This window comes from Phacochoerus africanus, chromosome 8 (genome assembly GCF_016906955.1).
Source record: "Phacochoerus africanus isolate WHEZ1 chromosome 8, ROS_Pafr_v1, whole genome shotgun sequence".
In the NCBI taxonomy this organism is placed as follows: domain Eukaryota; kingdom Metazoa; phylum Chordata; class Mammalia; order Artiodactyla; family Suidae; genus Phacochoerus; species Phacochoerus africanus.
In genome coordinates, this window is record NC_062551.1 from 63,105,400 (window position 1) to 63,117,638 (window position 12,239).

The 12,239-nt window shown below is 58.4% G+C and overlaps 1 long non-coding RNA gene across 2 annotated transcripts; it reads left to right on the top strand.

Moving 5' to 3' along the window:
- The first annotated feature begins 164 nt into the window (after window positions 1–164).
- Window positions 165–11,800, top strand: LOC125133032 (uncharacterized). Of its 2 annotated transcripts, XR_007136395.1 has the most exons (4): window positions 165–654; window positions 975–1,081; window positions 1,282–2,831; window positions 11,265–11,800. It is a non-coding gene; the product is annotated as an uncharacterized LOC125133032 (long non-coding RNA). The 2 variants fall into 2 exon arrangements; XR_007136394.1 differs by lacking the exon at window positions 11,265–11,800 and having other exon boundaries at window positions 170–654; window positions 1,282–3,509.
- Window positions 11,801–12,239: the final 439 nt, after the last annotated feature.

The window sequence follows — 12,239 nt, forward strand, 5'->3', positions numbered from 1 at the left end:
TTTTTTTTCCGCTTTTTTTTTTAGGGTCACATATGGAGGTTCCCAGGCTAGGAGTCAAATCGGAGCTGCCGCTGCCAGTCTACACCACAGCCACAGCAACGCAGGATTCAAGCCACATCTGTGACCTGCACCACAGCTCACGGCAACGCCGGATCCTTAACGCACTGAGCGAGGCCAGGGATCGAACCTGCGTCCTCATGGATGCTAGTCAGATTCATTAACCACTGAGCCACTATGGGAACTGTGACACACGGGAATTTCTGTGTGGTCTCAGGCTCTGCCTCTGAGCCGCCCCAGACAAGAGCAGTGTGTGTCCTGCAGCACTCCTAACTTCTCAGGAAATGGGATCGCAAGTGTGCTGAGGAGAGGGCAGGACGCTGGGAGCGTTGTTTGAGTCGGGTGCAGATAGGGTTAGGGTGTGCAGGGGTGCAGGGCATGAGTGCTATTGGACAGGTGGATCCAGGCCGCTCCCAGTCCCTGGGCTCCCTGACGACCACAGCTCCCTTCCTGGCTGGCTTCTGTGCAGTTGGTCATCTGGCTGAATCCTGCAGGTTCTCCTCCCCTTCTGGACGCTGCCTCAGGACATTCATCCCAAGTTTGAACACCCTTCAACGGAAATGGAGTATCAGACTCGCTGGGCGAGCTACTCTCCAAGTAAGAGCATGGGGCAGGAGGATGAGTCGCTCTGGGTCTTCCCTCCCAGAGGACAGTGGGCCCACGTGGTCAGGAGGAAGCTGGCCCAGTGTGAGCCATCCTCGGGCAGTAGTCCTGCCTCATTGAAGCAGTTCCTCTGGGCTCTGCGCCCACCTGCGCCGTGTCACAGAATTGCTTTGTACGGCTCTGCACCTTTCCACCTTCTTGGTGGTTTTCTGAAGACCAGTGGGAACTTGGTATTTATTGCTGAGCCTGCCTGCTTCAGCCCTGAGTTTCTCTAAGGTCAGGGCATCCATTCATAATGCATCCTCTGATATCAGAGGGTGACCTTTCCGCCAGTGCATCTCAGTAGCGTCAGACATGGGCTCCCTGAAAATGCTGCTCAAGAAGCCTGCAGATGAGATGACCTTCACAGGTCAGGGTCAAGGTGAGTTTCCAGTGCGGAGGAGGCTCGGTGCAGGTGGGGGAAAGTCCCCGCGTGGTAGTTGAGGGTTGGTGGACACAGCAAGGCAGGGCGTCCAAGGAGTCATGGGATCTGTTGAAAGCCTGGTGTTTAGAGTTTTTTCCCCCCATGAAGTTCCTGAAATGAACAATACAATTGTCTGCACCTTGTCTCCATGTAACCAGATGCCCCCTCGACACCTCTGCCTTGAGGTCTCATCCATACACCACCCGTCGAGGCCCACAGGAACCCCCGCCTCACTGAACTGAGGAAGCGCCCTCTCCTTCTACGTGGTTTTTGTTTGTTTGCTTGCTTTCGGTTTTGTCGAAACGCTTTTTAAAAAATCTGTTGAGATGATCATCTGGCTTCTCCTTTTTAGTTTGTTCACGTGGGACCACACTGATTCTTGGATGTTAAACCAGCCTTATGTTCCGAGGAAATCCCATCTGGTCATGATAGGTTATCCTATTGCTGTATTAATTTGCTAAAATTCTCCGAGTTAAGAGTAATTTGCCGGGATGCCTTGTATCTGCTGTGAGGGTCTCGCTGTCCTCAGACTAGGCGGGAAGCTCACCTCCTCTTCACTGTGGACCAGCCAGCAGAGACTTGGTCTCATCTGTCCCTTAAATGTTTAGGAATTTAAGTGGGTTGGGAATTCTCTTTGTGAGAAGGTTTTTAACAATTATTCAGGTTGTTTGGTTCCGTTATGTGCTTATTTTTGAGCCAACTGTGGCCATCCTTGGTTGCTTGCCAGATGGCAACCTTACCTTGCTTCTGGACAATTTTATAATCCGTGCTCTTGGGCTTTGTTCTGGGATATGCCGAAAAATTCCTTGGCGGCCGTTTGACCCTTTTGGATCTTCCGCTTGAGCCCTGTGAGGAGGTTCTGGGCAGCCCGCGCTCCAGGGCTCATTGTTCCCCACTCCTGAGTTCCCTAGCGGCCCCCGCGGGTTCAAGAGCACTCCCCTCACGGCTCCATCCTGTGAACTCTGGCCGCACTGGTCCCTTGGGACCATCTGCCCGGGAGCTGGCAGCCGTGAGCTGGGCAGCCAGGGCACTCACCGCAATTGCCCCCTCATCCTGGGGGTCACTGTCCTTGGTCGCCTGACGTCCTGTGCCTTGGGGACCGTCGCCTCCTGGTCTTGTCTGGGTTCTAGTCAGTTGGGGCGGGGGTGGGGGTGCCTGGGATACATCTGGGCTAGAAGCAGAGGCCTGCTTCTGTTTCGTTTTCGTCTCTGACTCGACCCTTCCAGACTTCCAATTCCAGCTTCTCAGGGCCAACAGCTCTTTGACTGTGAATCGTGGTGACCTCCGTTCCCTTCGCTGCCTTTTTTTGGTTTGTGGGGTTTTTTACTGCACCTGTGGTGTGTGAAAGTTCCTTGACCAGGGATCGAAGCCCCCTTACAGCAGCAACCTGAGCCGCTGCTGTGACAACACCAGATCTTTAACCCACTGTGGCGAAAGGGAACTCCCGTCCTGGCTTTTTTTTTTCAGTCTCTGGTTTTACGAGGTACTGGTTGGCTGCCATGTAGCACAGTATTGCACTCTTGCTCCCAGCAGCCCCGCCCGGCCCACTCTCTGGCTGGTGGGGCCCCAGGCCACACCATCAGGAAGTGAAGTGTCATGGCTGAGCCAGGCAGCTCCGCCAGCTCTCTGGGTGCCTCTCCCTCTTCCGTAAGGCGGACAGGCCAGACCTGTGAAGCCGTTGTGAACTTGGAGGGAAAGTCCGTGTCAGGTGAGTGTCTGACAGGCCCGGGCGGGGCTGAGGTGTTCCTGGAAGTGCCAGCTCCTGAGCTGCACCGTCCCAGTTGCCCTGGGTCAGTGGAGAGCAGAAGGGCACCTCTCAGGGGCCCATCACGTTAGAGATTAACTTCCAGGCCAAAACAAAAATATGTTTACTATCTTATGGGCCACAGAAATGCAAAATCCCACATAGCAGTTGTGGGAGTACTCCCCGAAGGGCACGGAGGATGACGTGGGACATGGGCTGGCACCCAGCAAAACCCGCCAGGATGGGCGGCTGGATCTTGCCAGCATCCTGCAGATCTCTCGAGTCAAAGGCACTGCCTAGGCCCCTGGGTGGGCAGGGTCCCTGAATGGTCGCCTCTCTGCCCTGGGGGTCTTCGAGTCAGTGTGGGGAGCAGAGAACCAAACTCGGGCACTAGAATTTTTCTGTGTTGAAATGGGATCAGAACACATTTTGTGTTTTAGTGCATGAGAGGTGATCAGCTTGCCACCGAGGCAACATTTAAGCATGGAAATTACTTAGATTTGTTGCTTTAAGATGAAATCCTGCTAAGCTAACATTAAGTTTGAAAACTTAAGAGAAATTTTGGAATAAACTACCCTAAATTGAATTAATCCAGGTATCAGGTATTTAATCTGGAGGATTTTTTTTTAATTCAGATAAAGTTTAAGAGGAAATAAAATGTTCTACCTTCGTAAATAGTTTAAAATATTAGAAGATGGGAGTTCCCGTCGTGGCGCAGTGGTTAACGAATCCGACTAGGAACCATGAGGTTGCAGGTTCGGTCCCTGCCCTTGCTCAGTGGGTTAATGATCCGGCATTGCCGTGAGCTGTGGTGTAGGTTGCGGACGCGGCTCGGATCCCGCGTTGCTGTGGCTCTGGCGTAGGCTGGCAGCTACAGCTCCGATTCAACCCCTAGCCTGGGAACCTCCATATGCCGCGGGAGCGGCCCAAGAAATAGGAAATAGACAAAAAAATATATATATATATATTAGAAGATGGACAAGAGACATTTCACTGAAAAAGCGCCCAGGTGGCAGGTAGGCAGATATAAAGATGGTCTGAATCGGGGAGATGCAAATTGGGCCCACGGGAGGTGCCACCACCCACCCATCGCAACGGCTAAAACAGAAAATGGTGGCAACACCAAATACTGCGGAGGCTGCAGAGAAACAGGTCACTCATGCACTGCTTGGGGGAGGTGGTGAAATGAAACACGGTGCCCGGAAGGCGCTTTCGCGGTCTCCTGTACACCAAACATGCGCTTCCTGGGTAAGCCAGCAGGGGTACTCCTGGGTATTTATCCTAGAGAAATAAAAACTGATGTCCACCCAAACACCTGTACCAGCTGTTCACAGCAGCTTTGTTGGTAAAAAGCCAGACCTGGAAATAGCCCAGTGTCCCTTGGTGGGAGAACAGGGCCGCCGCTCCTTGGCGCACCTTGGGCAGCGCCAGGATGGATTTTATGGGCATTTTCTGGGTGAAGAAAGCCAGTCTCAAAAGGTCACTCATTCCTGAAATGACAAAATCATGGAGACAACAGATGACAGCGGGCGGCGGGGCAGCTGGAAGGCTCCAGGGGCTGGGGGAACACGCTGCACCTGACGGGGAGGCCCACACACAGGACAAGATGACAACTAAACACACAGCATGCGACGCCCCAGTTTGGGGACGGTGTTCCCCAAGGGGTGGCTTGTCTGCCTCTGTCTGGACTTGACCATCTCAGGGTCTTTGTTTATGTCTTGTCTCCTGAAACCTGGTGGCCTTTCTCATGCTTGGCTTTTCCTATGACGCAGCTGCTTGGGCAGAGTGTTCACAGCCCCTGGACACCCTGTGTGGCACAGAGTTGGGACCCTGGCCCAGAGGAGCCTGAGGCACAAACAGCCCCCCCCGACCCCCAGGCTCCCGGGGCGTCTGAGGGACCCTTCTGTTGCATCAGCTCAGGAAGGCAGGTGCTCTGGGGCGCCCAAGGGAGCAGACTTGCCCAGGCGCGCTGCTTCCTGCTCCTGGCGGGTGGGGGCGCCGGGAGCAGGCAATTATCTGCCCTGTGTTCCCTGGGGGCTGCCCTTACCCGCTCTGCCTCCGTGTTAAGAGTCTTCTCGCAGGTACCAGAAGGGGATTTGACCCTGGTGGGCTGGCAGGCGCGGGGCAGGCTCAGGACCCTCAGCCAGGTCCCTGGTGTCTCCCCCAGTACCCAAGCCTGTGAAGCCCCCGCTGGCCCTCTGCGTGGCCTGGGGAGGAGCAGGTGAAGTCCTTAGCTCCTCTCTGAAGGGCCCCCATGCTAAGGGAGGCTCCATCATCAACTAATTAACCACAGCAATTAGAAAGAGGCCTTAATTGTTGTTTACAACCCACCACCCCCACCAGCACCCCCCAACCAGGCCCATTTCCCTGGGCTGCGGGGAGGGCCAGTGGGGCTGTGTCCTCTGAAGACCAGGCTGCCCCAGATGCACCACCCAGTGCTCATAGCTTTTGGGGTCCTCACCGTGACTGCTGGCACCCAGCAGGTGTGCTGGGGGCACCCCGAACCCCCCAGGAGCCACGGGCCGCCAGTGAACACCCGTCACCTAGCAAAGGGCTGCGTGGGGACAGAGCACTGGGGGTGCCGGCCACGTGGACGCCGTCCCTACTGGGCCAACCTCTGGGCCCTGCGTGCACCCTGCCCACAGCCGAAAGCCCAAGAGCGTTGTGTGACCTTTGCTAGGATATTCACAGAGCTCCAGCGGCCCAGCGCGCAGGGAGGCTGGCCTCCTGCTGGGTGTTAGCCTCTGGGGCTCGCCACCCCTGGCTGGGGCCTCGGAGATGGCACCTCCCCGAGCCGGCCTGTAGGTGGAGCCCTTGTCCAGCGGGCGGCGGCCTGGACCAAGCGGAGCCCCAGCTCTGCTGCCCCAGGCCCTCTGCCCTGGGCGAGAACGCCAGGGCCTGAGGGCAACTCGGGGAGGCAATGGGTATGTGGATTGCTCCTAGGTTAGCGCTGAGGCCCCCGGGCCTATGGGAGGAGAAGGGGACCCTGCCTTGCTGTGACACCCAGTGCCTCCCTGTTTCAGCTGCCTGAAAGCCCCACGTCATGACCTCCTTGGTCCCCGAAACCCTGAGCAGCGCTGGGAGCAGCCCAGGCAGTCTCGGGGCGGCCGCCTACTGACCACACAGGGCCCCAGCCCGCATCTCCCGTGGGGCTGCTCCTTCCCCTCGGCCTGCTTTCCTGTTTCCCTCAGGGTCCCACAGCGCCCCTCGCCCACGGGAGGGTCTCTGGGCAGTTTCTGGGCCTGGACTCTCTGGCTGACAGCAGCTCACCTCCTCCCTCACCCCTAGCCCGGGGGCCCCCACCCAGCCTCTCTGCTCCGCCAGCTAGGCTCCGCGGGGCCACAACCACCCGTTCGCCCAGACAATCAAGTCAGGGTGGCTGTGCAGGCCGAGGCCCCAGGAGCGCAGTTGGCAAGCACTGCTGGCTAGCACGGGTCTGAGGCTGGAGGGGTCCCTCCTAGAGGGAGGGTCTGGCCTTTCTGCTCTGCTCGGGCCCTCAATGGATCAGACGCGGCCCCCCGTCACAGGAGGGCCGTCTACCCTACTCTACCCACTGATTTCAGTGTTCATCTCACTGAAAAACGCCCAGGACAGGGCCTGGCCCAACCCCTGGGCTCCCCCTGGCTCAGCCAGGCTGCCACAAGATCAGACCAGACCCTGGCTTGCTGCAGGGACTTGGGGCCACGGCAGACGCTGCACGAAGAGACTTGGACGTGTGTGGGGTGCATGCTCCTTCCAGGGAACAGCAGATTGAACACTTGAAAAACACCAGTGAGGACACGGCATCTCCATGCATCTGTGGACAAGAAGCTGGGGGACAACTGTGGCAGGAGCTGCCACACGGGGCCAGGTGCGCGGCCTGGCGTCCGTCAGAGCGACGGCGACACCAAAAGAATGTCTTTTCAAAACTCCTCCCACTTCGTAGTCTTAACCAACCAACGGCCGGTCCATCAGCAAAAACAAACCAAAGCCCATAAGCAGGATGAGTGGCTTCCAGGAACAAAGCAAAACAAACCAATTGCACGGATCCTGACCCGCGCCCAGGTGGAGCCGTCCCCTCCCCACTCACTTCTCAGTGGACGCAGCATGATGAAAGGGGCATGGTGGCCTACCCCAGGCTGGCCATCAAGGGGCTTTGGTCAGCCCCGTGGTGGCTGCGGGACCCTCCCCATTGAGCTCCAGGTTCCGCATGGCCAGCAGCCTCAGCCGCATCCGCTGCTCCGGCCCCGGGGCCGCAGGAAGATGAGGGATGCTGCTGTTCCAGGTGCTGTCTCGGGTGGCCCGTCACCTGGAAGCTCATGCCTGACGCACATCGGTGTGGATGTGCCTTTTCCCGCCTCTGCCCTGGCCGCCAAGGACCTGCCTGCCGCCTTCCGCTGACCTCTGGGATCGACCGCCTTTCCATGCACCTCACATTCCCAGGATTTCCCGCTGCCTCCATCCTCCTCTGTCTCTGGGCTGGCGTTCACCCTGTGCTGGGCTGGCCATGGGGTCAGCTCTGCCCTCCTGCCTGGACAGGGAGCTGGACGCGGCAGGGCCAGCACCCCCACACTGCCTGGGCTCCACCGGGCAGCCACAGGCTCCTCGGACTCTCAGCCCATTTACTGCCTAACCCTGAGCACCAAGCCCCGCCCTGGGCAAATATTTATTTGGCAGTTAAGGGCTCACAGGACGAAGGCCCCGGAAGGTTCTCAGAGCCGCCGAGGCACAGGAGTAAAGGGGCCGCTGACTGGCCAGGAAGGGTCGTCAGCCTGGGGCCCGGGCTACAGGGGAGCTGCATGCACCGCGAGGATCTCGGGCTTCATGGCAACGCCGAGAAGGACGCCCCGCCTGGCAGGAGGCCACTCTTGAGGTGCTCTGGCCATCTGTCCCGGGTGCAGAGGGCATGGGAAGTCCCACCCGGGATGTGTCCTGGTGCCCAGGCCTCTGGTACCGATGCTGCGACAGCAGAGCTCACAGCCAGGAGTGCCCAGATCCTGAGAGGGCTGTGGCCTGGAAAGTGACCCAGAGACCATGGGTGGCCTCTCGGCCAGGCTGGCAGAGCTCCCAGCCTGCCAACGGCCCGAACCTGTGCTGGCCCCAGAGCTTGGGTGCAGCCATGGGAGCCCCACAGGCCTCTCCTGCCTGCACCCCCAGGCAGTGCTCACTTTAATTTAGAGGGGCCACGGTGGCTACCGTGCATCCTACAGGGACCTCAGCCAAGAGGACTCAGGCCAGGAAGGTGGCTGCAGCCCAGCCACAGTGGCAGGGCTGGCCCCAGGCTGGTCAGTGCTGATCCTTGGCTTACTCCCGGATTCCAGCCAGGATATCTTCTGCCCAGGCCCTCGGGGTGCCCTGGAGCAAGGAGGCTGGGCAGGGGGTGTGTCCTCGGTCTGGCCTCGGTCCTCTTGCTGGCCCCCAGGAGCCTCCTGGGCAGGTGCGGGTCCCGAGTGCCCAGGGCGGCCCTGAGACAGACCCCGTGCCCCTCTGCTCCCTGGGCCCTGGGCCTGCCATCAGGTTGCACGGAGGGGCCCAGGCCGCAGAGCTCAACCCCCGCTCTTCCGGGAGCTCAGCCATCCAGAGAGTAACCAGCCTGGTCCCAGTCAAGGGCCACTGAGAGAGAAGCCCCGGGTCCCAGGCACGGATGTGAGGCCCAGCGTGCAGGCCCTGGCGCGGCCCCACAGCCCCAGGGACGTGGGCACACACTGTGGCTGGAGGAAAGAAGGCAGGAGGGAGGTGGCAGAGGGGGGAGGTGGGGGGCACAGTGAAAGGGGCCCTGGCTGGGAACAGAGTCCTCACGGCCACCCTGGAGCATTGACCAGCAGGGTGGCCCCAGCGGCCCCGGGGAGCGGCGCAAAGGGGACCCAAGCACGTGGTCAGCCTGCAGAGCCCGGGGGCCAGTTCTCCGTCTGCTGCCAAACAGATCTGGGAGGCGCCACAGGCCTCCCTGTGGGTCATCTGTAAAATCAACCACTGACCAAGCCTGTGGGCTGGGCATATGGTGGGGGGCGGTCACTTGCCCAGGCGCGGGCTGTCTGAGCTCATCCCTGGAATTTGATCAGAAACAGGAGACAGAGCACTTCCCCCGACACCCAGAAACACACAGTCTGCAGGTTCTGCTCCAGACCATGCAACACACCAAATTACACAATAAAACGAGTCGCACGAATTTTGGGTTTCCCAGTACATGTGCAAATTATGTCTACACGGTACTGTAGTTTATTGAGTGGGCAATGGCATTATGTCTAAAAGAAAGTGTGTCTATGCCTTATCTCTTTTCCGCCGCCCCCACCCCCACCCCGTGGCATCAGGACCGTCCTGGGCCAGGATGGAATCTTTGTTTGTTTATTTGTTTGTTTGTTTGTTTGTTTTCAGTTCTGACCACCACCACCACCACCACCACCCCCCACCCCCCCCGCAGCATACGGAGTTCCTGGGCCAGGGATCAGATCCGAGCCTCAGTCTCCACCTTTGCCTTTGTGCCACAGCAGGAACATCCAATGCTAGATCTTTAAACCACTGCGCTGGGCAGGGGATCAAACCAGCGCCTCCACAAAGACAATCCAGGTCATTAACCCGCTGCGCCACAGCGGGAACTCCACACACGCCTTCTTTTAAAAATTCATTATTGCTGGAGTTCCCTGGTGGCTAGTAGGTTAAGGGTCTGGTGTGGTCATTGCTGTGGCAAGGCTTTGATCCCTGGCCCCAGAACCTGCGCATGCCTCAGGCGAGGCTAAATAAATAAATAAATAAAAATACTTTATTGCTAAAAAGGCCAACCATCATCTGCCAATGCAAGTTCAGCACAAAACCTCAGGTTGTGGAAGACTCTGACAGGTGGGGAAGCATGCTGCGTGCCTGCATCTGGAGCACGTCCAGTGAGCACGTCGTAGCCGTACGTGAGAAGATGCAATGTGGCCTTGGACAGGAAGAGCATGAGTGGGGTTTTAACCCCATATTTATTTACTTACGTTTGCTTCCATCGATGCCCAGAAAAAAGTTTGTAAGGAAGCAGAGGGAGCTATGAACGCACTCCGTGGGGTTCAGCACTGCGCTGACCTCTCAGCTGTGCAAACGTTTTGCACCGCCAGGGCCTGCTCACCCCAGGGGAGCTCAGCCCGTGGGCCGCGAGGGGCAGCAGAGCAGCAAGTCCCTGCCCTCAGTGGGCTTCCAGCTCTGTCCGCACGAGTGAGAGACCCATGGTGACCTGCTCACTGCCAAGGGCCCGTCATTAATACAGGAGCTTACACCTCCACCCTGGCCTAGGGCTGGCTGGCCAGGAGAACCCACGAGAACAGCAAGTGTCGTGTCCACAGTGGAGCCCTAGGAGAGCCTTGTTCCCTTCTCGGCTCCCGCAGACACAGCCACAACTTGTGTCCCCAGGCCTGGCCACCCACTGGGAACCACCCCGCGAGCCGCCCCTGGGGACAAGGGCAGTGAGCACCCTACCAGCTGTGCTTCCAGTGCCTGCCTGGGCTGGGGACTGGGCACCTCACTGTGCATGACAGAGCCGGGCATGGGCACGGATTCCTGCCCATGGGCTCCCTGAGGCCACGTTTCCTTCCAGAAGGAGACGCTGCGAGCTGATGCTGCATTGCCAGGGACCTTCGTTCTGGGAGAGAGCACGGCGAGCCCTTGGCCTTCCGAGGTTGCAGACCTCGGCTCGGGGGCCTCAGGGGAAAGGCCTTCTCTGTCGCAGAGTCTGGCTGCTGCTTGGGGCCCTGCCCTGGGCCCCAGGACAGGAGATGGGCCGCTGCCTGGAGAAAGGAGCAGGCTTGGGCCTGGGGCTGCCCAGCTGCCCTGAACTTCCGAGCCTAGAACCCGGGCTTCTCCAGACACGACTTCCCAGCCGAGGCTGGACTGTGTCCTCAGTCCCTTCCCCAGGGTATGTGGGGTGGGACCCCACACACCCCATCAGCACCCTGCCATCACACAGGCAGGGTGACACTGGAAGCCATCCCCCAAAGTCCCCAAGGGCTGAAAGAGCCTTGCAGTTGGGGCTGACCTTGTCCACCTCTGAAACACCCCTGCAAGCAGAAGGGCTGGGCTCAGAGGCACAAGACAGAAAGCTGGACATGGGCAGCCTGTTACCACATGGAGGCCGACAGGGGAATGGCTCCCACCCAGCCCTGGTGCAGGGCAGGCCCTGTGTCCCCTGCCCAGGGCAGATCCTTGGTGCCTGACCCTGTGCTGGCTCCAGGGCACACACAGCTATTGGGGGATGTGGTCGTGGCTCCAGCACCATGGCCCCGCTCTGACCCTCTGTCCTGGGCCTGCTGGTCACCCCCATCCTCAGACCTGCCCCCGGGGCATCATGGCTCCTCCTGGCCTTCGTTTGCTGCCCCCACTGGTCGCTCCTGACAGCCCAGGGTTTTCTCGCCCTTTGCTGATTCCTGCACACGTGTGCTTTCCCCACAGATCTGCTCCTTTCCCCAGAGGGCCGGCAAGACCCCGCACACTCTGGCCCTGCTCTCCCTGACATAACGGTCCCCAGACTGGGCAGGAAGAACAAGCCCAGACCCCAAGATCCCGCAGCTGCGCACCTTGGGCTTAGCCTCCTCGCCCGTTTTTGCAGGTGCCCTGGCCTCCCCAGCAGTGTTACTAGTTTGAACAAACCTCCCTCTTCAGATGCTTTGTCTTGTGCTGCTCTGAAGCTTTTACTGCTGGACACTGGCCTGAGTGCAGCTTCCTGGAGATGGTTCCCTTGTGAAAAGATGTTATCTTGGGACCAGAGGATTCTAATGTGTCAGTTCTTCAAGCATCTTGTACATCAGACAGTCAGCCCTTCTCCTGTCATGTTTCCCATTGGAGATGAAGAGATGTACCCCTGATCCCCGCGTGATGACTTCTCTTCCGAAAGGCTGCCTCTACCCCTCTGCTTGGGTTTTCTGAGAACTGCGAGAGTATCTTTTGTGTGTGTGTGTTTGTATTTTTTTAAGTATAGTTGATCTACAATGTGGTCCCAATGTCTGCTGTACAGCAAGCTGACCCAGTCATACGTATACACACATTCTTTCTCTCGTGTCACCCCCATCACCGTCTGTCCCAAGAGACTGGGTACAGTTCCCTGTGCTTATGGCAGGACCTCATTCCCTATCCATTCTAAATGTAACAGTTTGCATCTACTAACCTCAAACTCCCAGTCCATACCACTATGTGTGAGCACCTTGAATGCCACTAGAATTCACATCTTCTTACACAAGCTGACACCCGAGTCCCTGTGAGAACTCCACCGATCATCCCTCAAGTTCCAAAGGGGTTTCAAGATGCCCCTGAATGTCAGGGAAGGGACCCCAGGGCCCAGCACAGAGATGTGGGCAGCAGGCAGTCTTCTGATGGGCTGAAGTTTGGTGCTCAGCGTGCCGTCTCTTGGGCCACCCTGACTCCCGTGCA